Source organism: Chlorocebus sabaeus, chromosome 12, assembly GCF_047675955.1.
Source record: "Chlorocebus sabaeus isolate Y175 chromosome 12, mChlSab1.0.hap1, whole genome shotgun sequence".
Lineage (NCBI taxonomy): Eukaryota > Metazoa > Chordata > Mammalia > Primates > Cercopithecidae > Chlorocebus > Chlorocebus sabaeus.
Genome location: NC_132915.1, coordinates 35,918,914 through 35,946,736, shown reverse-complemented (window position 1 = coordinate 35,946,736; position 27,823 = coordinate 35,918,914). Strand labels below are relative to the sequence as shown.

Here is a 27,823-nt window from a genome sequence, read left to right as displayed (position 1 = left end):
AAAATGCTGTTTGCGGCTCGCCATATTGTGCGGCAGCACCGGCCGCCCGTGGCGGCTGATAGTCGATTCTCGCTCTGGCTTCCGCCAGCGGAGCCCCAGGCTGAGGCAGGAGCCTCAATGTCTCAGGCTGTGCAGACAAACGGAACTCAACCATTAAGCAAAACATGGGAACTCAGTTTATATGAGTTACAATGAACACCCCAGTGACTCTCTTACAGGGGACAGTAACAGATGGCTTAGAAATTGTGGTTTCAGCTGGGCGCGGTGGCTCACGCCTTTAGTAATCCCAGCACTTTGTGGGGCCGAGGCGAGCGGATCACGAGGTCAGGAGATCAGGACCATCCTGGCTAACACGGTGAAACCACGTCTCTACTAAATATACAAAAAATAAGCCGGGCATAGTGGCGGGCGCCTATAGTCTCAGCTACTTGGAACGCTGAGCCAGGAGAATGGCGTGAACCCATGGGGCGGAGCTTGCAGTGAGCAGAGATCACGCCACTGCACTCCCACCTGGGCAACAGAGTGAGACTCTGTCTCAAAAAAAGAAAAGAAAAGAAAAGAAAAACAGAAATTGTGGTTTCACCTCAAAGTCTACACAGTGAATTAATGTGCCCAATTTGTTTGGAAATGTTGAAGAACACCATGACTACAAAGGAGTGTTTACATCCTTTCTGTGCAGACTGCATCATCATAGCCCTTAGAAGTGGCAACAGAGAATGTCCTACCTGTCGGAAAAAACTAGTTTCCAAAAGATCACTAAGGCCAGACCCAGACTTTGATGCCCTCATCAGCAAAATTTATCCAAGTCATGATGAGTATGAAACTCATCAAGATAGAGTATTAGCCAGGATCAGCAAGCACAATAATCAGCAAGCACTCAGTCACAGCATTGAGGAAGGACTGAAGATACAGGCTATGAACAGACTGCAGCGACGCAAGAAACAACAGACTGAAAATGGTAGTGAAGCAGAAGATAATGGTGACACTTCACACTGTAGTAATGCCTCCACACATAGCAATCAGGAAGTAGGCCCTAGTAACAAATGGACCAAAACAACTGATGATTCTGGGCTTGAGCTTGATAATAACAATGCAGCAATGGAAATTGATCCAGTAATGGATGGCACTAGTGAAACTGAATTAGTATTTAGGCGTCATCCCACACTTACGGAAAAATATGACAGTGCACAGACAAGACACATAAAGACTTCTGGTAACGCCATTGTAGATCACTTATCCAAGTATCTGGCTGTGAGGTTAGCTTTTAAAGAACTTCGAAGCAGGGCTGGGCATGGTGGCTCACGCCTGTAATCCCAGCACTTTGGGAGGCTGAGGCAGGTGGATCACCTGCGGTCGGGAGTTCAAGACCAGCTTGACCAACATGGAGAAACCCTGTCTCTACTGAAAATACAAAAGTAGCTTGACGTAGTGGTGCACGCCTGTAATCCCAGCTACTTGGGAGGCTGAGGCAGGAGAATCGCTTGAACCCAGGAGACGGAGGTTGCAGTGAGCCGAGATCGCATTATTGCACTCCAGCCTGGGCAACAAGAGTGAAACTCCGTCTCAAAAAAACAAAAAAACTTCGAAGCAAAGGTGATTCAAACCAGATGAACCTTGATACAGCCAGTGAGAAGCAGTATAACATTTATATAGCAAGAGCTAGTGGCCAGTTCCCTCTATTAAATGGCTCTTTTTCTTTGGAATTGGTCAGTGAGAAATACTGGAAAGTGAACAAACCCATGAAACTTTTTACTACGCACATACAAAGGAGCACAAATGAGCTTTTGAAAACCAATTGTGAGACTGAACTTTTTTATAGCCCATTTATTTAATATTAAAGATGTACTAGCATTACTTTTATGGACAGATCTTGGATATGTTGTTCAGTTTTCTTTCTCAGCCAGACTTGTTTACGCTATTCAAATATTTTCCCCTTAAGATTTCCTTTTTGGAAGTGACTACAATTATTCAGTACTTTTTTCTTTTCCTTAAAAAAAAATATCTAAAGTTTCTTGTGGTTTTTTTCCCCACAAAGTGTGGTTCCATTTTGAGCACCCTTTGATCCAGGAATTTTTCATAGTTTCTGTATTCTTAAAGATTCAGTTGGCTGTCCTTTCTCGCTCCCCTCAAAAGATTTTTAGTCATACAGAATGTTAAATATTATGTATTCTGACTCCCCCCCCCCCCCCGCTGGAGTCTTGTATATTTATAGTTTTCTATATAAACTGTAGTATCTTCATGAAGACCCAAGGTTCAAATTTACTGTCCTGAAAAACAATTCTCATAGGATTATTCTTTTCATGGCATTTTCTTCCATAATATCTAATTTTAAAAAGAAGTTCTTTATTAACTTAGTGTCCATTGTCATGCAATGTTGTTTTTTTTTTTTCCATTCTTTTTCCCTGTAATTTTGGAATTTCTGGTCCTGGAAAGAATCAAACAAAATCTTAAGTTCCATGAGAACTTGGTTCAGTGGCAGATTTTGCTGAAGAAAGAAAAATTAAATTGGTAGTAAAATATAGTCTTCAAGTACAAAAAAAATGCTCTTTGCTGAGGGAAAACCCTGGCTTAGTTTGTTAGGGTGCAGCTAATTTTTTAATGTGACCATTAGATGGCAGCATTCAGGCGGGATTTCCTGTATCAGACCAAACAGGCTTCTCCCCTCTCCCCACTTCTACCAAAAACACAAAAACAAGCTACCCTTCTGAATGCCTCAGTTGGAACAGCAATTGAGGGATACTGTTTAGGAATGCAATTGCTAGGGGCAAAACTAAAAGAATTCTACTAGGTAGAGGAGGGGAATAATAATAAGAGTTGATATTATTTACATATACTAGGCATTCACTGTTTTAAGCCCTTTTACATATGGTAAAATAAAGAGTAGGTAAACACATTAACAAACCTCCAGTTCACAACCCCCCTCTGATATAGAGGGGAACTATAAATTTTTTGTTGTTGTACAGACAGGTCTCACTCTCACCTGGGCTGCAGTGCAGTGACATGTGATCGTAGCTCATTGCAGCCTCCAACTTTTGGGCTCAAGCAATCCTCTTGCCTCAGCCTGCTGAGTAGCTGGGACTATACCGTGCTGGCTATTTTTTATTTTATAATAAAATAATAAAGTACATAAATATATTTCATATTATTAAATATAATATTTATATTATATAAACATAACATTTATATATACATATAATGTAATATTAACATTTAACATAATTAAAATATAATATTTACATAATTATAATATAATAAGGCTGGGCATAGTGGCTTATTCCTGTAATCCCACCACTTTGGGAGGCCAAGGCGGGTGGATCACTTAAGGTCAGGAGTTCGAGACCAGCCAGGCCAACATGGTGAAACCCTGTCTCTACTAAAAATACAAAAAATAGCTGGGTGTGGTGGCAGGCACCTGTAATCCCAGCTACTCTGGAGGCTTAGGTAGGAGAATCACTTGAACCCAGGAGGTGGAGGTTGCAGTGAGCCGAGATCACGCCACAGCACTCCAACCTGGGTGACAGAGCAAGACTCCATTTCAATAATAATAATAATAATAGCCATCATGGCCGGGTGCGGTGGCTCACGCCTGTAATCCCAGCACTTTGGGAGGCCGAGGCAGGTGGATTACGAGGTCAGGAGTTCAAGACCAGCCTGGCCAACATGGTGAAATGCCATGTCTACTAAAAATACAAAAATTAGCTGGGCATGGTGGTGCGCATCTGTAATCCCAGCTACTGGGACAGCTGAGCCAGGAGAATGGCTTGAACCCAGGAGGCAGAGGTTGCAGTGACCTGCGATTGTGCCACTGCACTCCAGTCTGGGTGACAGAGCAAGCCTCCATCTCATAAATAAATAAATAAATAAATAAGTAAAATAGCTCTATCATGGTGCCAGGCACCTGTAGTCCCAGCTACTCAGGAGGCTGGGCAACCACCTTTGGGAAAAAGCTATCTAGTCACAACTGCTCTTTTTTTTTTTTTTTTTTTTTTTTTTTTAATAGAGTTTTGCCATGTTGCCCAGACTGGTCTTAAACTCCTGGGCTCAACCCATCTGCTCGCTATGGCGTCCCCAAAGTGCTGGAATTATAGGCTTGAGCCACTGTGCCCGGCCTACAAATATTATTATTTTTTTTTTTTGAGGCAGAGTTTTGCTCTTGTTGCCCAGGCTGGAGTGCAATGGCATGATCTAGGCTCACTGCAACTTCCACCTCCCAGGTTCAAGCGATTCTCCTGCCTCAGCCTCCCGAGTAGCTGGGACTACAGGTGCGTGCCACGACGCCCAGCTAATTTTTGTATTTTTAGTATAGACGGGGTTTCACCATGTTGGCCAGGCTGGTCTTGACCTCCTGACTTTAGGCGATCTTCCCGCCTCAGCCTCCCAAAGTGCTGGGATTGCAGGCATGAGTCACCGCACCCAGCATGAAAGAGTGACCTTCGGAAACTGACTGAGTCTGTGCCTCTTCTTGGGAGCTATTTCTTTCTTTTTTTTTTTTTTTTTTTTGAGATGGAGTCTTGCTATGTCGCCCAGGCTGGAATGAAATGGCGCACTGCAACCTCTGCCTCCCAGGTTCGAGCAATTCTCCCGTCTCAGCCTCCTGAGTAGCTGATATTAAGGACACCCGCCATCATGCCCAGCTAATTTTTTGTATTTTTGTAGAGATGAGGGTTTCACCATGTTGGCCAGGTTGGTCTTGAACTCATGACCTTAGGTGATCCAACCACCTCAGCCTCCCAAAGTGCTGGGATTACAGGTGTCAGCCACGGCGCCTGGCCATTGCAGTGTCTTTATATCCAATGCACTCACTTTCTAAAATCCATGGAGGATGTTCTATGTGCTATTCCAGAGGTCATTTTTGCAGAGATAATGGCATTTGAGATAAAACACCCGTGGTTTATTTGCTCTTTTCACAAGCTGGCCACTGAGTGAACTTTGGAATTGACTCTGATACCTGTTGGTGTAAAGCTCTGTCCAGGCAGTGCTGGATTACAGCAACACCAGGAAACTCCATGTGGAAGGGAAAGGCCTCTAGTGAGGTGACCCTCTTAAGTGTATTGCCCAATGCCACAAGGGGGGTCAAAGTCTGACCGTTCTGAAAACTTGTTCCTGTTCCCTTGAGCCACGGTGGGATTTCTTCCCATCTTTAATCACTGGCCATCATAAGCAGTGATTGGAATCGGGTGCATCCCTTCCTTGTCATTCGCTCTGTAGCCTTGCACGAATGGGCTGAGCTGTGGGTAGTTGCTATCTCAGAGGTCACAGGGATCTCCTGGACACACATTCCATGGAGTCTTTTCCTGTTTCCCTTCCCAGTGACCTCACCGGGTTGTCTGGTCACAGTGTTCCCACCCCATTTATGACATTTTCTCCTCTTTGGTCTCCAGGACTCTATGCTGTCCTGCCTCCTCTCTCTCAAGACTTCTTTGCTTCCTTAAGGAGCTTTGCTCTCTCTCCTCAAATATAGGTGACCCTCAAGGTTTGGTTGGATCTGTGTGGTTGAATCTTTTCCCAAATAGCCTACTTGAACACTGTATACTAACTCACTTCCCCTCACCCCACCCCTGGGGATAGCTCTGGAGCTCAGATCCCTCAACCTGACCTCTGACCTCCACCACACAGTAGCACTGGCCTGCTCTGTCCTTCCCCTTCTGTGCTCCCACCAACCCCCAAGCTCACCTTTCTAGAGCTAGTCAGCTTCCTACACCCTGGACCCACTCTCTTCATGGACAGCCCTGTTTCCATTATGGTGGCCAAAACCCTCCCATTTGTTAGACTCAAATCTCAGGAATGACCTTTGATCATTCACCTGTACGTAGTAGTAAGGGTCTTCATTGCATTTTACTAATATCAAGTAACTGTTTTTTGTTTTGCTTTTTGTTTTGTTTTGTTTTGTTTTAGACAGAGTCTCACTCTGTTGCCCAGGCTGGAGTGCAGCGGCGTGATCTCGGCTCACTGCAACCTCCACCTCCCAGGATCAAGCAATTCTCTTGTCTCAGTCTCCTGAGTAGCTGGGACTACAGACACTCGTCACTACACCGGGCTAATTTTCGTATTTTTAGTAGAGCGAGGTTTCACCATCTTGGCCAAGCTGGTCTTGAACTCCTGACCTCAGGTGATCTGCCTGCCTTGGCCTCCCAAAATGCTGGGATTACAGGCGTGAGCCACCGTGCCTGGGCAAGTAACTGGTTTTTGTTTGTTTGTTTGTTTACAAGTAGGACTTTTTGTCACTATTAAAAGTCTGAATTTTAAACAGATACTTGAATTGGTGGTTCATATCTATCAGCTCATTCAACTTTAGCACCTGTCTTGTCCTCAGGAGCTTTTCCAGAACTACTACCTTGACCATGAAGCTCCATGAATTTTCCCAATTCAAACTTAGGTTTCTTCTGCATTTTCATTTTTTTCTTTCTTTCTTTTTTTTTGGAGACGGAGTCTTGCCCTGTCACCCAGGCTGGAGTGCACTGGTGCAATCTCGGCTCACTGCAACCTCTGCCTCCCAGGTTCAGGAGATTCTCTTGCCTCAGCCTCCTGAGTAGCTGGGATTATAGGCGCGCCACCACACCCAGCTAATTTTTGTATTTTTAGTAGAGACGGGGTTTCACCATGTTGGTCAGGATGGTCTCGATCTCCTGACCTCGTGATCCGCCCGTCTCGGCCTCCCAAAGTGCTGGGATTACAGGCTTGAGCCACCACGCCCAGCTATAATATTTTCATTGTTAAATTTTTATTTGTATTTTTTAAGCTTTGCTTAACTAAGCAAGATCTTAAGAAATTTGGCTACCAACTCACAACTGTTCCTTTCAACATTTTTGTTTAAAAAATTTTTTCAGGAGTGTATTCCTCCACCATGATTCCCTCCCCCAACTAATATTAGGCTTAATTATATACATTTTAAAACTTAATTTTGGCTGGGCGTGGTGGCTCACGCCTGTAATCCCAGCATGTTAGGAGGCCGAGGTGGGCGGATCACCTGAGGTCATGAGTTCGAGACCAGCCTGGCCAACATGTTGAAAACCCCGTCTCTACTAAAAGTACGAAAAATAGCTGGGCATGGTGGCACGCGCCTGTAATCCCAGCTACAAGGGATGCTGACACAGGAGAATTGCTTGAACCCGGGAGGCAGAGGTTGCAGTGAGCCAAGATCACACCACTGCATTCCAGTCTGGGCGACAGAGCCAGACTCCATCTCAAAAAAGAAAACCCAACTTAATTTTATCTATTTTTTTTTTTTTCTGTTTTTTTGAGATGGATTCTCATCTCTGTCACCCAGGCTGGAGTGCAGTGGTGCGATCTTGGCTCACTACAACCTCCGCCTCCTGGGTTCAAGCAATTATCCTGTCTCAGCCTCCCTAGTAGCTGGGATTATAGGTGTATGCCACCACACCCGGCTATTTTTTGTATTTTTAGTAGAGACAAGGTTTCGAACTCCTGACCTCAGGTAAACTGCCTGTCTCAGCCTCCCAAAGTGCTACGATTACAGGCATGAGCCACTGTGCCTGGCTTTTTTTTTTTTTTTTTTTTTAAGAGACAGAGTCTCACTCTGTTGCTCAGGCGAGAGTGCAGAGGTACAATCATAGCTCACTGCACCCTTGAACCCCTGGGCTCAAGTGATCCCCCACCTCAGCCTCTCAAGTAGCTGAGACTACAGGTGCATGTCACCATGTCTTGCTAATTTTTTCTTTTTCTTTTCTTTTCTTTTTTTTTTTTTTTTTTGAGACGGAGTTTCACTGTTGATGCCCAGGCTGGAGTGCAAGGGCATGATCTCGGCTCACTGCAATCTCTGCCTCCCAAGTTCGAGCAATTCTCCTGCCTCAGCCTCCCGAGTAGCTGGGATTACAGGCACCCACCACCACGCCCGACTATTTTTTGTATTTTTTAGTAGAGACAGGGTTTAGCCATGTTGGTCAGGCTGGCCTTGACTTCCTGACCTCAGGCAGTCCACCCACCTTGGCCTCCCAAAGTGAGATTACAGGCATGAGCCACCGCACCAAGCCAATTTTTCCTTTTTTGTAGAGATGGGGGTCTTTCTATATTGCCCAGGCTGGTCTTCAACTCCTGGCATCCAGCAGCTGTCCTGCCTCAGAGTCTCAAAGTGCTGGGTACAGGCATGGGCCACCATGCCTGATCAATCTCTCCTTTTTAAAATGATTGAATTATTAACATTTAAATATATAACCATATTAACTTATTTTGACCTAAGAGAGTCCCAACTTTCTTTTCCTTGACCTATCTGTAAATACAAAGGCTAGAAAAGTACAACCCGAGGTCAGGTGTGGTGGCTCATGCTTGTAATCTGAGCACTTTGGGAGGCTGAGGTGGGCAGATCACCTGAGGTCGGGAGTTCAAGACCAGCCTGACTAACATGGAGAAACCCTGTCTCTACTAAAAATATAAAATTAGCTGGCGTGGTGGCGCATGCCTGTAATCCCAGCTACTCTAGAGGCTAAGGCAGGAGAATCGCTTGAACCCGGGAGGCGGAGGTTGCAGTGAGCTGAGATTGCACCACTGCACTCCAGCCTGGGCAACAAGAGCAAAACTCCGCTCCAAAAAAAAAAAAAAAAAATAGAAAAGCAGAACCTCCCCGGCATGTAGGTGTGTAAGTAGGTCTTTTTGAAAACCTGTGTAAAAGGATGCCTAAGTGCTGGCTTGTTTCTTCCTCATGGTCCAACCTCTAGGATTCGTGCTCAGGCTAGGGTTTGAGTGGCTCCTCCTGACCTAGATCTTGCAGGAGGAGTTTGCGGAGATTACACAACTTGCTCAATACCTAGGTGACTGGCATTAAATCAGCTTAGGGCTGCCCGTCAATGATGTTTAATATAAAGATATGTATCAGAGATTCGGGGGTGGCTAAAGTACCCCCTAATTCTCTTATTCTGTACCAGACATTACTCTGGATTTATAATACTCAGATCTTTTGAATGATATAATTTTTGCCATTTGATATCTTGTGAGCATTTATTACAAGATTTCAGCCCAGTAAATGACCAAAGAGGTCTGGATCTTATTGCATCATGTTGATTTACCCAAGTTAGGACACTGTGATAAAAGCAAATAAAAATAGCAGTCTCTTTAAATATTTGGGTTTGCAAAGACTAACACTCTGGTATTGTAAGAAGAAGAAGGGAAGGAAATGATGACTTATTCAAAACTCACAATGACTGTATTTTACAAATGAGAAACAGAGGCAGAATAAAGTTAAGTAATCTGTTACAACACACATTTTCAGTAAGTGGCAGAGCCCGGACTCATCCACAGGGATCTTGGTCAGGACCAAGATCCAGCTCCCATTCCCACAGCAAATCGCCATTTACTTGGGGTAGCCCCCTGGCTTGGCCAGGGCATGAATGTCTTCTGTGTGATTCTTTTTTTTTTCCCATTAAAAAACACATTGGGCCAGGTGCAGTGGCTCACACCTGTCATCCCAGCACTTTGGGAAGTCAAGGTGGGCTGACTGCTTGAGGCCAGGAGTTTGAGACCAGCCTGGGGAACATGGTGAAACTCCATCTCTACAAAAAATACAAAAATTATCTGGGCATGGTGGTGAGCACCTGTAGTCCCAGCTTCCCGGTGGGGAGGGCAGGTGCTGCTGAGGTCAGAGGATTGCTTGAGTCCGGGAAGGCAAGGTTGTGGTGAGCCAAGATCGTACCACTGCACTCCAGCTTGGGCAATGGAGCAAGACCCTGTCTCAAAACAAAACTAAAAAACCCATTACATTAAAAAAAGTTTTATTAAAACAACAACAACAACAAACTTCAAAGCTGGGAGTGGTGGCATGTGCCTGTATTCCCAGCTACTTGTAAGGCTGAAATGGGAATATCTTTTGAGCCTAGGAGTCAGAGGCTACAATAAGCTATGATCATGTCACTGTACTCCAGCCTGAGTGACGGAGGGAGACCCTATCTTTAAAACCACACAAAAAAAATTGGTTGGGCGTGGTGGCTCACACCTGTAATCCCAGCACTTTTGGAGGCCGAGGCGAGCGGATCACCTGAGGTCAGGAGTTTGAGATCAGCCTGGCCAACACAGTGACACTCTGTCTCTACTAAAATACAAAAATTAGCCAGGTGTGGTGGCTTGGGCCTGTAGTCCCAGCTACTCAGGAGGCTCAGGCAGGAAAATCTTTTGAAACTGGGAGGCAGAGGTTGCAGTGAGCTGAGATCACGCCACTGCACTCCAGCCTGGGCACCAGTATTTTTTTTTTTTTTTTTTTTTGAAACACAGTCTCGCTCTATCACCCAGGCTGGAGTGCAATGGTGCGATCTCAACTCACTGGAACCTTCGCCTCCCAGGTTCAAGTGATTCTTCTGCCTCAGCCTCCTGAGTAGTTGGGATTACAGGCGCCCACCACCATGCCTGGCTAGTTTTTGTATTTTTAGTAGAGATGGGATTTCACCATGTTGGTCAGGCTGGTCTCGAACTCTAGGCCTCAGGGGATCCACCCTCCTTGGCCTCCCAAAGTGCTGGGATCACAGGCATGAGCCACCAAGCCTGGTGCTAAAAAATTTAAATGTAAATAAAGTTTCAAGGAAAAGAGCTAGAACCAAAAAATAAAATAAAATAAAATAAAAAGTCTATTTTCTATGGGATGTATAGAAAGAGCAGTACCTATTACTTATGCAGTGAAACTTATAATTTGAATGAGACGGTTCAGAGCCAGGGGGTTGTGTTGAGCCACTGGCCAGCTGTGCATTAGAATCCTGATACACAGACACACACAAACACACAAAATAATAGCCAGGTGTGGAAGCAAATGCTCTATGCACATTGCCTGTGTGTCCTTAACAGTACATTAGTGGCCTCTGGGCTTTGAATCAGTCTTTGACTTTCTGTCCTTTCACAATCCTGTGCTGGTCAATGAGATACTTGAAGGCGGGTCCTCCTCTAGTGCATTTTCTCTACCACCTATGACCACAGTCATCTTTTCGAATCTGCCTTCCCTCTTTAATTGTAATAAATGAAGACGTATCTACTTTGTAAATTTGCTCTTCGGTAAATCCAAGGACTCTAGCTGGACCCTCACAGGGCCAGTTAAGAGCTGAGTGGATTGTCTGTTTAAAGGAAGTCATACTGAGTTGTTAATGAGGCTTGACAAGGCAGTAATTGCTTTCAAAGGAGAAACTAGTTAACACAAATGTATCTTTAATTAGCTTACAGTGGGAAGTGATATTTTTGGACCGCGCCCCTGGTATCCCTACATTCCCTTCTTCCCCACTTCACACTTAGCCAGCCAGGGAAGAAAATTAAGGTACCGGCCTTGCATCTAAATCTTTTGTAATTCTGCTTCTCTTGGGAAAGAAAGTATCACCTGGGAGCCAGTCCTGCTTGACTGTTTTATTAAGAATCTAGAATCTGTATATGTCATATCTCATCTTTAGTAAAAGAATCTGAGAGGTCACAGCATGGCATTAAACCTAGTGCTATAACATTGACATTCATGTAGAAACTTCACTTCTGGCTGGGTGCGGTGGCTCACGCCTGTAATCCCAGCACTGTAGGAGGCTGAAGCAGGCAGATCACTTGAGGTCAGGAGTTCGAGACCAGCCTGGCCAACATGGTGAAACCCCGTCTCTACTAAAAATATAAAAATAAGGCCAGGTGCGGTGGCTCACACCTGTAATCCCAGCACTTAAAGGAGGCCGAGGCTGGCGGATCACCTGAAGTTGGGAGTTCGAGACTAGCTTGACTAACATGTAGAAACCCCGTCTCTACTAAAAATACAAAATTAGCTGGGCGTGGTGGCAGATGCCTGTAATCCCAGCCACTCGGGAGGCTGAGGCAGGTTAATCACTTAAACCCCGGAGGCAGAGGTTGCAGTGAGCTGAGATTGCACCACTGCACTCCAGCCTGGGAGACAGAGCGAGACTCCACCTCAAAACATGAAAAAAAAGACGCTTCTTCACTTCTGCCTGGTATCTCACACTCATTTAGGAGCACTCTTGGAAAAATAAAAAAGGGTAATGTGACAGAAATTATAGGGCTTGGGATCTACATGCTAAATCCTGGCTTCCACCCCTCCTTCCTGGCTTTATGGTCTCAGAATCTTAGGCAAGTCACTTCACTGATCTGGAATTTATTAATGTGTTTGAAAGTACTGGGCACATAGTAGGCCCTTTGTAAATATTAGTTTTTTTCTGCCTATAACTGGGATCTGCCAGGAAATACATGCTAAACTCAGGAAGGGAGATTGGATTAAGAGTCCTTATTGAGTGCTGTAGGGGAGGAAAAGTAATTTTCTCTCAGCATTTCACTGTTCTTAGTTGGAATGAACTCCTGTAAACAAAAACCAGATGAATGAGAGAAAAACAGTAGTTCATTAACCTGAATATTTTCTGTATATAGGGGAGACATGCAGGGAAAAATGGGTAAATCTCCCAGAGTAAAAAACAATCTCAAAGAGGTGGCTTTGAATTCAGGCTTCAATACTTGAGACAAAGAAAGAAAGGTGTGGGTACAGTCCTGGGGGAGGTGACCAGGAAAATCAGCTAAAGGGTAAGGTTTGTTACACAGATTTAAGTTGATACATTCTCCATCGATTAGTTTCTAGAGGGCGCTGTGGTCCATGCCAGTATTCCCAGCTACTCTGGAGGCTGAGGTGGGAGGATCTCTTGAGGCCAGGAGTTCGAGACTGGGCTGGGCAAGATGGTGACATTTACCCCCACTACTACACAAAAGACAACATGGATCAACAGATGTTTTCTTCTAGCCATAAGACAATGACAACCTCTAATGAGGTAAAATAGTGGTACATGAAAAGTATATGTAATTTTATAAGAAACTCATGTCAGCTAACTGTATGGTAAAGTTAGGCTACCTTCTTTCTTCTAGATTCTCAGATACGTAAGAGCTCAACCTAAAGACTCTCAGGTTATTAGAATTTAAACAGTTCCAGCCAGCTGTGCAGAGGGGATTTTTGAAACTTGTGGAGAAACTATCAACTACTAGGAATTACTCCCCAAATCATGGCTGTAATGAGCTTTAGATGTGTTCATTTGACATAAGAGAGGAAATCTGTCAGAGTTCAAGCTGGAAAACAGAAATCACTCTGGGTATTTCCAGCAGAGGGTTTGAACTGGGGAATCAGGTGTTTATAACAAGGTTGAAGAACAGGAAGTCAAGGGAAGCTTCTAGGTTTACAGTGTTGCTGTGGTGCTGGACGTCAGTTAGTTGTGGCCGTCACACAAGAAAAAAACCCCCCAAAACATAAAACAACTAAACTGATATTTCAACCACAGCCCACAAGAGTGGGCCAGGACATGTATCCTGAGCCTAAACAGTTTGTTGGGAAAAACACTCTTCCCTGTACACTTTTTTTTTTTTTTTTTTCAGACGGGGTTTTGCTCTGTCGCCCAGGCTGGAATGTAGTGGCACGATCTTGGCTCACTGCGACCTCTGCCTCCTGGGTTCAAGTGATTCTTCTGCCTCAGCCTCCCAAGTAGCTGGGATTACAGGCACCTGCCACCATGCCTGTCTAATTTTTGTATTTTTAGTAGAGACAGGGTTTCACCATGTTGGCAGGCTGGTCTCAAACTCCTTACCTCAGGTGATCCACCTACCTCGGTCTCCCAAAGTGTTGGGGTTACAGGCGTGAGCCACCGCGCCCGGCCTCTTTCCTGTATTCTTTCACACAATACTTGTGATATCAGATGTGTGGGGGTTTTTACCACCACACCAGGCAATTCTATGGCAAACACCAACTGGGTGGCCACTTCAATTCTGATACTATCTAACTGGAGATAGTGTCAGATCTCACAAGTTAAGGGCTCAGTCCTACAAGCTGCCTCCACTTCAGACACCAATTACAAGTCCCACTTTCGACCTACTGGCTATAAATTGGGGGTCCCACGATCCCCTTCTAAGGTTCAATAATTTGCTAGCATAACCCATATAACTCAGGAAAACATTTTATTATATTGACTGGTTTATTGCATAGGGTATTATAAAAGATATGGATGAATAACTGGATGAAGAGGTACCTAAAGCAAGGTCCAGAAGGGTCCCAAGCACAGGATCGTCTGTCCTTGTGTACTTGGGGTGCACCACCCTCTCATCACCTCCACCTGTTCAACAGCGTGGAAGCTCATAAAATCTTGTCTTTCAGGGTGTTTGTAGAGTTTAATCTCTAGCTCCCTTCCCCTCCACTCTTTCCTGGAGGTTGGTGGGTGGGCTGAAAGTTTCGACCCTCTAATCACTTGGTCCTTCTGGTGACCAGCCCCATCTTGAGGCTATCTAAGGGCACCCATCTTAAGCCACCTTATTAGCATAAACTCAATTGTGATCAAAAGTGGCTCCTTATAAATAACAAAAGACAATCCTAGCACTCAGGAAATTCCAAGGGTTTTAGAAACTTTGTACCAGGAACCAGGTACAATATTTCTTATTATACCAGAATTCCCTTCTAAACTAGATATTTAAATAAGAACCAGAGTGTCACAGTACTCAGAATCATATCAAGGGCCAGGTACCATGGCTCATGCCTGTAATCCCAGTACTTTAGGAGGCCCAAGTAGGAAGGTCACTTGAGGCCAGGAGTTCAAGACCAGCCTGGGCAACAAAGCAAGACCCCTGTCTCTACAAAAATATAAAACAAAATAAAATAAAAACAAAACCCAAAGAAACAAAAAACAAAATTGTATGAAAAATCAACTCAAATGAGAAAGAAGAACAGATGGAAATTTTAGAACTGAAAAATATAGTCATATAAATAATTAAAAATCCAAATCTATGACTGGGTTTAACAGTAGAATGTAAAGGACAGAGGAAAGAATCGGTGAATGCATATGTAAAGCAATAGCAATTACCCAATCTGAACAAGAGAGAGAAAACAGAAAAAAATGAAGAGCTCTTCAGGGACATGTGGGACTACAACAAAAGATCTAACATTCATGCTACTGAAGTCTCAGAACAGAGGACAAAGAGGGCAAGGCTGAAAAAGTAATCAAGAAATAATGATTGAGACTGGGCGCTATAGCTCATGCCTGTAATTCCAGCACTTTGGGAGGCCCAGGTGGGCAGATTGCTTGAGCCCAGGAGTTCAAGACCAGCCTCTGTCTCTAAGAAAAAAAAAAAAAAAAGCAAAACCAAAGATGAAAACAAGTCAGGTGTGGTGGCATGTGCCTGTAGTCCTTGAAACTGGAGAGGCTGAGGTGGGAGGATTGCTTGAGCCCAGGAGTTTGAGGCTGCAGTGAGCCACAATCACACTACTGCACTTTAGCCTAGTGACGGAGCAAGACCCTGTCTCCTAATGTAAGAAAACAACAACAACAACAACAAAAGGCCAGGCACAGTGACTCACACCTATAATCTCAGCGCTTTGGGAGGCCAAGGTGGGCAGATCACCTGAGGTCAGGAGTTTGAGACTAGCCTGGCCAACATGGTGAAATTCCGTCTCTACTAAAAATACAAAAATTAGTCGGGCATGGTGGTGCATGCCTGTAATCCCAACTACTCTGGAGGCTGAGGCAGGAGACTCACTTGAACACAGGAGGCGGAGGTTGCAGTGAGCCAAGTTCATGCCACTGCACTCCAGCCTGGGAGGCAGAGTGAGACTTTGTCTCCAAAAAAGAGAGAGAGAGAAGAAATAATGGTTGAAAATGTCCGAAATTTGGCAAAAAATAAATAAATGTACAGATTTAAAAGCTCTAAATGAACATCAGACAACATAAGCCTAATGAAATCCATGCTAAGTCACATCACACTCAAACTTGGCATGAACTTCAAACTCTTGAATACCAAAGACAGGAAGAAAATCCTGAAAGAAGTGAAAGAGAACTGATATCTATAGAGGTTAAACTATTTGAGTGACAACACATTTCTCATTGAAACAATGGAGGCCAAAAGGAGGTGGCATGGCATTTTTGAAATGCTGAAAGAAAATAACTGTCAACTCAGAATTCTATATCCCACAAAAATATCCTTCAATAATGAAGGGAAATTGAATCATTCTCAGTTGGTCGCCAACTTTAAAAAAAATGTCTAAAAGAATTTCTCTAGCTGGACGAGGTGGCTCACGCTGGTAATCCCAACACTTGGGGAGGCTGAGGCGGGTGGATCACCTGAGGTTGGGAGTTTGAGACCAGCCTGACCAACATGGAGAAACCCGGTCTCTACCAAAAATAGAAAATTAGCCAGGCATGGTGGCGCATGCCTGTAATCCCAGCTACACAGGAGGCTGAGGCAGGAGAATTGCTTGAACCCGGGAGGCAGAGGTTGCAGTGAGCCAAGATCGTGCCATTACACTTCCGCCTGGGCAACAAGCGTGAAACTCTGTCTCAAAAAAAAAGAAAGAAAAGAAGTTTGTCTAGACAAAAAGCAAATGACAAAAGAAGGACTCTTGGAACATCAGAAAAGACTAAAAAACAATAGTGAAAAAAAGTATAAATACAATCAACTTTCCTTCTCTTGCATTTTCTAAATGCATCCTTAAGGGATGCATTCCAAGATCCCTAGTCAATGCCTGAAACCTTGAATAGTACTAAACTCCATATATACTATTTTTGTTTTTCTTTTTGTTACTTCTTTTTATTATACTTTAAGTTCTGGGATACATGTGCTGACCGTGCAGGTTTGTTACATAGGTATACATGTGCCATGGTGGTTTGCTGCATCCATCAACCTGTCATCTAGGGTTTTTTTTTTTTTTTGGGATGGAGTCTTGCTCTTGTTGCCCAGGCTGGAGTGCAATGGCGCAATCTCGGCTCACTGGCTCACTGCAAGCTCCGCCTCCTGGGTTCATGCCATTCTCCTGCCTCAGCCTCCCGAGTAGCCGGGACTACAGACGCCCGCCACCACGCCCAGCTTATTTTTTGTATTTTTAGTAGAGACGGGATTTCACCGTGTTAGTCAGGATGGTCTTGACCTCCTGACCTCATGATCTGCCTGCCTCGGCCTCCCAAAGGGCTGGGATTACAGACATGCCCATCATCTAGGTTTTAAGCCCTGCATGCATTAGATATTTGTCCTCATGCTATCCCTCCCCTTGCCCCCACTCCCTAACAGACCCCAGTGTGTGATATTCCCCTCCCTGTGTCCATGTGTTCTCATTGCTCAACTCCCACTCACTTATGATTGAGAACATGCAGTGTTTGGTTTTCTGTTCCTGTGTTAGTTTGCTGAGAAAGATGGTTTCCAGTTTCATCCATGTCCTTGCAAAGGACATGAACTCATTCTTTTTTATGGCTGCATAGTATTCCATGGTGTACATATTATTAAGTCAAGGACTTTCACCTTTTCATTTAAAGGAAGTGCTTTACAGCTTCTCTGTGGCATATCCAAATTGCTAGCATCACTATTCTGAAATTTTGGGCCATTATTAAGTAAAACACAACACTGCAATATCCTGATGGTCAATCTGAGAATGGGACAACTGAGAAGGCTACAAAGCGACTGAGGGTGCACAGCATAAGGAGCATGGATACACTGGACGAAGGGATGAATCACATCCCAGGCACGATGGGGCAGGACAGTGCGAGATTTTGTCATGCTCCTTGGAACAGCGCGTAGCTTAAAACTTATGAACTGTTGGCCGTGCACGGTGGCTCATGCCTGTAATCCCAGCACTTTGGGAGGCTGAGGTGGGTGGATCACCTGAGGTCAGGAGTTCAAGACCAGCCTGACCAACATGGAGAAGCCCCGTCTCTACTACAAACACAAAATTAGCTGGGCATGGTGGCACATGCCTGTAATCCCAGCTACTCAGGAGGCTGAGGCAGGAGAATTGCTTGAATCCGGGAGGTGGAGGTTGCGGTGAGCTGAGCTCACGCCACTATACTCCAGCCTGGGCAACAAAAGCAAAACTCAGTCTCAAAAAAAAAAAAAAGAAAAGAAAAGAAAAAAAACGACTTATGAACTGTTTATTTCTGGAATTTTCCATTTATGGTTTCAGAAGGTGGTTGACTGCGGGTAACTGAAACCATGAAAAGCGAACCCACAAATAAGGGGGTCTACTGCACTCTTCCTCAGGGGCAGTCTGTGTATTGCAGCACCTTCAGTTGTTACTCTGAAAGCCCTGCTGGTGCTGTAGCACGTTTTGGAAATAGGGTGTGTTCTATAATGTTCCAATTAAATATTGGTATTTTCACAGCCCTCTGTCTTGGGCTATGAACTTCACAAGCGTTTTTCCAGTGATACAGTTCCTTTCTCTTCTGCCCTGTACTCTCTCTCTGGCTGCAGAGTCGACGGTTGATTTCCTCTAAGCCCTGACCCCTGTTTATTCTGCTTTGTTTTGGTTTATTTTTCCTTCATTATGTAAAACAAGAAGGCTGGAGGAGGCTAGAGTAGGAGGCATTCCATTCCTCAGCTGGGATAAAGCTCTGGCAAAGTCCTTCCATTCGGAGAGTAGGCTTTTGCTATGAAGAAAGCTCTGGATATGCTCCTCAAACCTGTCCACACTCAGCCTTCCTTAATTTATCAAAAATATTACCATTTACGTGTTCCTACCTAATGTGTCAAAAAATTTTATTGAATATCAATCTGTTCATTTTTTTTTTTTTTTTGAGATGGACTCTTGTTCTGTCGCCCAGGTTGGAGTGCTGTGGTGCCATCTCAGTTCACTGAAGCCTCCATCTAGTAGCTTCAAGTGTTTCTCATGCCTCAGCCTCCTGAGTAGCTGGGACTACAGGCACAAACCACCATGCCCAACTAAGTTTTGTATTTTTAGTAGAGATGGGGTTTCACCATATTGGCCAGGTTGGTCTCGAACTCCTGACCTCAAGTGATCCACCCACATCGGCCTCCCAAAGTGTTGGGATTACATGCGTGAGCCTAACCTTTATTATTATGTATTTATTCTTAAGACAGGGTCTTGCTCTGTCACCCAAGTTGGAGTGCAGTGTCAAAATCACAGCTTGCCAAAGCCTCAAAATCCTGTGCTGAAGTGCTCCTCCTGCCTCAGCCTCCTGTGTCCAGCCCAGAGTGGTTTTAGATATGTAGGGTTTACCATTATCTTAGAGTCAGGTTCTAGTAATCCACCGAATGCCTGGGCATTTTTGTTTCCTTAGTAAATGGCCACAGGTATCTTTGGGGAGTTCAGGAGGAAGATTTATAGTATATACTCACAGCAGGGTAAGATCTTTTTTCAAGAGTCCTTCTTCAACATCCCCTTCATCTGGGTCTATGAACTGTTTGAAGTCAGGGAATTGGTTGAGAAGCTGAGTCTCTCAATTTTGGTGACTTATATCAAGTTTTTGTTCACCAGATCAAATTGTGTCTTTAGTAGTCTACCCATCAATTTGTGAACACCAAAGATCCCCGTGGATCATCTGACAGGTTACCCTTCTGATCCACTGCCCATTATGACAACGTTGCTCATCTTTCTCTATTGACTAGTGCTGCCACTTGGCTTCTACCACCCCAGGATTCCACCATTAACATTAGAATCAAGGAGCCCATCTCAACAGTTCCATTGTGTAACACCATCTTATACCTGTAGAGGACAGCAGCCACAGAATTTTTCAAAAACACTGGTGCTCCTCTTACCAAAGGACTTCTCAATACTCTGGTGAAGGGATTGTCCTCTGGTTTCTTCTGAGGGATACACTGAAAGGGTGGAAGAGTGTGTTATTCATGACAAATCTACTCCAACATTCCTTTCTCACCAAGACTTAGATCCTTCTCTATTATTCCAAGAAACTTCCAGTATCTTTTTTTTTTTTTTTTTTTTTTTGGAGACAAGGTCTTGCTCTGTCACTCAGGCTGGAGTGCAGTGGCACAATCATGACTCATTACAGCCTCAACCTCCCAGACTCAAGCAGTCCTCCTTCCTCAGCCTCCAGAGTAGCTAGGACCACAGGGGCGTGCCACCACATCCAGCGAAGTTACATTGTTTTTTGTAGAGACAGAGGTCTCATCATGTTGCTCAGGCTGGTCTGGAATTCCTGGGTTCAAGAGATCCACCCTCCCCAGCCTCCCAAAGTGCTGGGATTACAGGTGCAAGCCACTATGTGCCCAGACAGAAGTCGTAGTATCTTAACCTAATTTAATGAAGGCTACTGTTAAGTATGGTTTCATCAACCAACTCAGCAAACTAAAAAGCCACTCCCGGCTGATTGAGCTAACACACTGAAACCAGAATCTCTTGTACTACAAATAAATCAATAATTTCAAATTTACATTCCTTTTTGTCTGGTTTAGAATCCACTCCCACATAGAAATCCTCTGGTGATAATATATATTAGCAACATTTTGCAATTCTTTTCTTGTATAAGCTTCTCCTCTGGTGTCAAATGTTCTACTCATCTTCTAGGGGTATGCTAAGATCTGATTCTGGTTGTGGATCTGAAAGCAAAGAAGCATTGACATTCCATCGCAAGGTTAGTGCCTTTAGCCAAGTCATCACAGGATCTTCATGCAAGGCATGGCCAGTTTATGAAAGAGGGCAGGAGGAATGGGTTTACCTGTCAAAGGAGACTCAGTGGGATTTGGGGTTTCAAGACAATAGAATTCATTCCAAGTTATAAGAATGTTCCCATTCCAAGTTCAAGGATTTCTTTTCTTTCTCTTTCTTTCTCTTTCCCTCCCTCCCTCCCTCCCTCCCGCCCCCCTCTCTCTCTTTCTTTGAAACGGAGTCTTTATCTGTTGCCCAGGTTGGAGTGCAGAGTCTCAATCTGGGCTGACTGCAACCTCCACCTCCTGGGTTCAAGCAATTCTCCTGCCTCAGCCGCCTGAGTAGCTGGGATTACAGGCACCTGCCACCAAGCCCAGCTAATGTTTGTATTTTTAGTAGAGATGGGGTTTCACCACGTTGCCCAGGCTGGTCTCGAACTCCTGACCTCAAGAAATCCACTCACCTCAGCCTCCCCAAGTGTTGGGATTATATACATGAGCCACTGCACCTGGCCATTTCTTTCTCATTTAAGAGATGGAGTCTTACTGTTGCCAAAGATGGAATGCAGTGGTGTGATTATAGCTAGGACCACAGATATGTGTCACAACACCTGGCTTTTTTTTTTTTTTTTTGAGATGGATTCCCATTCTGCCACCCAGACTGGAGTGCAGTGGCGCGATCTGGGCTCACCACAACCTCCACTTCCCAGGTTCAAGTGATTCTCCTGCCTCAGCCTCCCGAGTAGCTGGGATTACAGGCACCTGCCAGCATGCCTGGCTAATTTTTGTATTTTTAGTAGAGATGAGGTTTCACCATGTTGGTCAGGCTGGTCTCAAACTCCTGACCTCAGGTGATCCACCTACCTTGGCCTCCCAAAGTGCTGGGATTACAGGCATGAACCACCATGCCCAGTCCTGGCTAATTTTTTAATTTTTTGTAGAGACAGCCAGGCTATGCTGCCCAGGCTAGTCTCAAACTCCTGGTCTCAAGCAATGCTTCTTCCTCAGCCTCCTGAAGTGCCAAGATTATAGGACTACAGGCATGTGCCATCATGCTCAGCCCCATAAACAACTTCTGTATGTATAGCTGTGTGTAAAAAGGCGATCATCAACTGCACATATATAAGTTCATTTATTCATTTCATTTTTTTTTATTCGAGACAGAGTCTCACTCTGTTGCCCAAGCCATTTTTTTTTTTTTTTTTTTTTTTTTTTTTTGACTTTTAAATAGCTGGGACTCCTGGAGCAGTACTCCCAAGACCTCATGGATACCGAGGGTTTCCAATTAATTCCAAAATTTCACATATGGTCCAATTTCATCACAGTGCCCAAGAAGTTCATCTGAATTTATGCCATGTTACCCATAGCCAGAATTCAGAGCAATTCTGGAATCAGGCAATTTGACACCTGTAAACTGTTCAAGTCTAGGGTCTGCATCAACTCTCCCCAACTTTTTTGAGATGGGGTTTTGCTGGGATCCCCAGCCTGGTCTAGAGAACTCCTGGGTTCAAGCAATCCTCCCACCTCAGCCTCCCGAGTGGCTAGGACTACAGGCATGTGCCATCACACTCAGCCCCATAAACAACTTCTATATGTATAGCTCTGTGTAAAAAGACCATTGTCAACTGCACATATATAAGTTCATTTATTCATTTCTTTTTTTTTTTTTTTTTTTTAATTTGAGACAGAGTCTCACTCTGTCGCCCAGGCTGGAGTGCAGTGGTGATCTCGGCATACTGCAACCTCCACCTCCCAGGTCTAAACGATTCTCTGTCTCAGCCTCCCAAGTAGCTGGGACTACAGATGTGTGCCACCACGCCTGGATAATTTTTGTATTTTTTGGTAGAGATGGAGTTTCACCACATTGGCCAGGCTGGTCTCAAACTCTTGACCTCAGGTGATCCACCCACCTTGGCCTCCCAAATTGCTAGGATTACAGGCGTGAGCCTCCGCGCCTGCCCGTTTATTCATTTCAAGGGCTGTGGTTCCCGAAATGTCACCAAGTTTGTTATGTTATTGTCCACCAGATTCTAACAACCTCAAATTGGGTTTCTTTATCCTCTGCTCTTTTTCTTTTCTTCTCTTTGCTTTTTTTCTTCTGATTTTTAAGTCTTCATTCTTTTAGACTTCACATAAGAATATTCTGATGAATGCCAGTTGTGGTGGCTCATGCCTGTAATCCCAGCACTTTGGGAGGCCGAGGCCGGCGGATCACGAGGTTAGGAGTTTGAGACCAGCCTGGCCAACGTGGTGAAACCCCATCTCTACTAAAAATACAAACAGTAGCTGGGCATGGTGGTGGGCGCCTGTAATCCCAGCTACTCGGGAGGCTGAGGCAAGAGAATCGTTTGAACCCGGGAGGCGGAGGTTGCAGTGAACTGAGACCACGCCATTGCACTCCAGCCTGGGCAACACAGCATGACTCTGTCTCAAAAAAAAAAAAAAAAAGTATTCTGATGAGACTTCTGAATAAGAGGTGGAAGCTGGCTCAGGACAAAATATTTGTACTAGAGCAGAACAGGCAGGGGAGGAACAAAAGTGGAGGCAGGCCAGGTGCAGTAGCTCACGCCTGTAATCCCAGCACTTTGGGAGGCTGAGGCGGTGGATCACCTGAAGGTGGGAGTTTGAGACCAGCCTGACCAACATGGAGAAACCCCGTCTCTACTAAAAATCCAAAAAAATTAGCCGGGCGTGGTGGTGCATGCCTGTAATCCCAGCTACTCGGGAGGGTGAGGCAGGAGAATTGCTTGAACCTGGGAGGCGGAGGTTGGAGTCAGCTGAGATCAGGCCATTGCACTCCAGCCTGGGCAACAAAAGCAAAACTCAAAAAAAAAAAAAAAAAAAAAAAAAAAAAATGGAAGCAAAGGAAAAAACTCCCTGAAAACTCATACAATGGCAGGGAGTGAATGTGCCTCTCAGGAATCTCTTGCCTTTTTCACCCAAACATTAAGCCCTCCTGAACCTGCTTTTGGCTTCCATTATAGCCTCTGTTTGGGTTTATTCGGAAAACGAATTGTTTTGAAAAAGCACTATATAACTGTGCTTCCTCTGGTCTCACACCATACTACAACAATCAACACAAAAGACTTCCATGATCAGGCTGGGCGTGGTGGCTCATGCCTGTAATCCCAACGCTTTTGGAGGCCAAGGCAGGTGGATCACTTGAGGTCAGGAGTTTGAGACCAGCCTGGCCAACCCCATCTCTACTAAAAAAAAAATGCAAAAATTAGTTGCGCGTGGTGGTATGTGCCTGTAGTCCCTGCTACTCCGGAGGCTGAAGCAGGAGAATCACTTGAAACTGTGAGGTGGAGGTCACAGTGAGCTGAGATCATACCACTGCACTCTAGCCTGGGCAACAGACCAAGACTGTCTCAATGGAATAAAAAAAGAAGATGATGACTTCCGTGATCCCAAAATATATGGGGATTTCTCCCCAGGAACAAGCAAGCAGTTGGTTCTGAGGCAGACACCAGCTGGGTGCCCTCCACTTCAATTCTGACACTCTATCTAGAGATAGTGGCAGATCCCAAGGGTTGAGGGCTGAGTCCCCAAGACACCAGTTGCAATTCTAGACCTCCAGAACTTCTAACAGATCAGCTTCAAGCTGGGGTTTCCATGATGCCTTCTTTGAGTTTGATTAATTTGATAGAACAGCTCACAGAACTCAGGGAAACACTTATGTCTACTGATTTTTTTATAAAGGATATTACAAATAACACAGATGAAGAGATAAGCAGGGCGAGGTAGGTATGGGAGAAGGGGCGAGGACCTTCCATGGCCTCTCTGCATGTGCCACTCTGTGTATATTCAGCTATACAGAAGCTCTCTGAAACCTGTCCTCTTGGGTTTTTGTGTGTGTGTTGTTTTTGTTTTTTTGAGACAGAGTCTCGCTCTGTCGTCTAGGCTGGAGTGCAGTGGCACGATCTTGGCTCATTGCAACCTCCACCTCCCGGGTTCAAGTGATTCTCCTGACCAGCCTCTTGAGTAGCTGGGACTACAGGCGCCCATCACCACGCCTGGCTAATTTTTGTATTTTTAGTAGAGACAGGATTTCACCATGTTGGCCAGGCTGGTTTCAAACTACCGACATCAAGTGATCCGCTCGCCTTGGCCTCCCAAAGTGCTGGGATTACAGGTGTGAGCCGGCCTTTGGTTTTTACAGAGGCTTCATTAGGAGCCATCTGTCACATTAGCATACAAAAAGGCAGGAGTCTGGAGATTCCCAGGACTTTAGGAGTTGTAGGCCAGGAAATGGGATGAATACCAGATATGTATTTCACAACATCACACACACGAATAAAAAACTCTCGGCCGGGCGCGGTGGCTCACGCCTGTAATCCCAGCACTTTGGGAGGCCGAGGCGGGCCGATCACAAGGTCAGGAGATCGAGACCATCCTGGCTAACACGGTGAAACCCCGTCTCTACTAAAAAATACAAAAAACTAGCCGGGCGTGGTGGCGGGCGCCTGTAATCCCAGCTACTTGGGAGGCTGAGGCAGGAGAATGGCGTGAACCCGGGAGGCGGAGCTTGCAGTGAGCTGAGATCCGGCCACTGCACTCCAGCCTGGGTGACAGAGCGAGACTCCGTCTCCAAAAAAAAAAAAAAAAAAACTCTCAATGCATTTCAAGCAGAGGAGAATTAAATGTCAGGAAGAGGTGCATACAAAACCACTCGAAAAACTGGAAGAGCAAAAACCGGGGAATACCAACACTATCTTCAAGTCAACCACTGAAGCTCTAGTCTAGTACACAGAAATTCCTGCTGGGGAACTGCAGGACTTTCCCATTGATGGACACAGCTTCCCAGCTACATCAAGGTGGGGTGCTGGTAAGGAAGCACATCATGTCTGCAGTGGTCTATGCATCTGTCTGCTGCAGTCAGAAAATAAGAAAACAGTTTTTTGTTTTTTGTTTTTTTTTTTTGAGACGGAGTCTCGCTCTGTCGCCCAGGTTGGAGTGAGTGGCACCATCTTGGCTCACTGCAAGCTCCGCCTCCCGGGTTCCCGCCATTCTCCTGCCTCAGCCTCCCAAGTAGCTGGGACCACAGGCGCCCGCCACCTCGCCCAGCTAGTTTTTTGTATTTTTTAGTAGAGACGGGGTTTCACCGTGTTAGCCAGGATGGTCTCGATCTCCTGACCTCGTGATCCGCCCGTCTCGGCCTCCCAAAGTGCTGGGATTACAGGCGTGAGCCACCGCGCCCGGCAAGAAAACAGTTTTTATCTTTGTTCCATTTCCCAATTCTCTCTCTCGCTCTCTTTTTTTTTTTTTCTTTTGAGGCAGAGTCTTGCTCTATCACCCAGGCTGGAGTGCAGTGGTGCGCTCTCGGCTCACTGAAACCTCTGCCTCCCAGGTTCAAGCGATTATTGTGCCTTAGCCTCCTGAGTAGCTAGGACTACAAGCACACTCACCAAACCTGGGTACATTTTTTTCATATATGTAGTAGAGATGGGGTTTCACCATCTTGGCCAAGCTGGTCTTGAAGTCCTGTCCTCAAGTGACCCACCCGCCTCAGCCTCCCAAAGTGCTGGGATTACAGGAGTGAGCCACCGCATCCAGCCCCAATTCTCATTCATATATATATATATATATATATATATTTTTTTTTTTTTTTTTTTTTGGCAGGAGGCAAATAACATCGATCACCGCGGAGCCAAAGGGATCTGGGAATTATTGTTCCCTGGCTTCCAGTCCCTCTGATACATAGAAAGAACATAGACAGGAATAAGAATAAATGCAGATTACCTCCTCCCTCCAATCCTTCCCCACAACCCCCACCATCTGGCACTGAGGAGATCTCCCAACTTTTATGAAGTCTGTAATTTCAATTCCAAATGGCTGAAAATCTTTTCAGAGACATTCAGCCCAGCCCTCCTAGCTCACCACTCGCCTCCACCTGCCACACAGACATTTTACCTACTGTTCTTTGTGGTGTATTTTCCTGCCCTCTTTTCCATCTCTACTTTCCTGCCTCTCTGAATAGTCTGTGCCTCCTGGGTACAGAGCCCAGAATCTGTTACCGGTGATTGGAGGAGGAAACTTAGCAGATAAGCAAGAACGAGAACAAGTTCTATTTTCCCCTAGTCTAAGTACAAGTAATGTTCTGATTACTCTGTCCTCTCTTCCCCATATTAGAACAACTGGAATGTTAAAAGTTCATTCTCTTGCTAGAACTGTCATGAGACAGCTGGAGATGGTACATTTACAAAAAATCCAGTTCTAGATGGCTAACTTTCAAAGTAAGATGACAGTAAAAATGTATATCTTAATATCCTTTGTACTTTTGCCAGGCACAGTGGCTCACGCCTGTAATGATGGATAACGAAGTCAGGAGATGAAGACCATCCTGCCTAACACGGTGAAATCCCGGCTCTACTAAAAATACAAAAAAAAAAAAAAAAAAAAAAAAAAATTTGGCCGGGCGTGGTGGCACGTGCCTGTAGTCCCAGCTACTCAGGAGCCTGAGGCAGGAGGATCGCTTGAACCCGGGAGGTGGAGGTTGCAGTGAGCCAAGATCACGCCACTGCACTCCAGCCTGGGCGACAGAGCGAGATTCCGTCTCAAAAACAACAACAACAAAATATCCTTTGTACTTTTACACACACACATATATGTATATACAGTATATATCAGTACACACACACACACACACACACACACACACACACACTTCTTTTTTTTTTCCTGAGTCTCGTTCTGTGGCCCAGGCTGGAGTGCAGTGGTGCGATCAGATCTCACTGCAGCCTGAAACTCCCGGACTCAAGCAATCCTCCCACCTCAGCCTCCAGAGTGGCTGGAACTTCAGGCGCACGCAACAACGCCCGACCAATTTTTGTATTTTTTATAGAGACATGGTTTCACAATGTTGCCCAAGCTGATCTCGAACTCCTGGGCTCAAGCTATCCTACCGCGTGGGTTTCCGAAATTGTCGCGATGACAGGCGTGAGCCATAGCGTTACATATGGGGGCGGGGGAAGAGAGAGAGAGAAGAAAAAGAGAAGAGAAGAGAAAACATATATAGAGAGAGGGTGTTCAAATCTACTTTCAAGTGCTTTCCATGTACATATAATCTCTTTTTGAAATCCCATCCAGCTCCGTTGAGTTGAGAAAACTGAAGCTCTGAGAGGTTGAGTAACTTGATCACGCTCCCGCAAAGATAAAAGAACCGCCATCTGCCCATATTAATTTCCCTGAGATAAAACATGACAGGGAAAGATACCTCAAAATTAAGGAAATGGAGAGCTTCGAGAATCGTCTTCCATCTCCGCGGAGTCCCCCAGGAACTTGGCCTGGAGTCTTTGGGCTGTCCCATCTGATCCTGCACCAATGCGGCTCCACACCCTGGCAGGGGGCGTACGGAGCGTCCCGGCCCCAGGCACCAGCCAGCGTCGGAGTGGGCAGGACTGGAGATGGCAGCCTCCGGTCCAGGGAAAGCGGGACTCTACGGAAGGGCTGGGAAGAGGGTAGGGAGAGGGGGCGGGGGCGGGAACTGTTCCGCCCCGTCCCCTCT

At 45.2% G+C, this 27,823-nt stretch overlaps 1 long non-coding RNA gene and 1 pseudogene across 1 annotated transcript; one reads left to right on the top strand and one right to left on the bottom strand.

The window, feature by feature from the left end:
- Positions 1 to 71: 71 nt before the first annotated feature.
- On the top strand, positions 72 to 1,780 carry LOC103219468 (E3 ubiquitin-protein ligase RING2-like; annotated as a pseudogene).
- On the bottom strand, positions 1,611 to 27,734 carry LOC140712931 (uncharacterized). The gene is made up of 4 exons (XR_012094779.1): positions 27,533 to 27,734; positions 19,418 to 19,530; positions 2,981 to 3,092; positions 1,611 to 2,425 (listed from the first exon to the last, which is right to left on the bottom strand). It is a non-coding gene; the product is annotated as an uncharacterized lncRNA (long non-coding RNA).
- Positions 27,735 to 27,823: the final 89 nt, after the last annotated feature.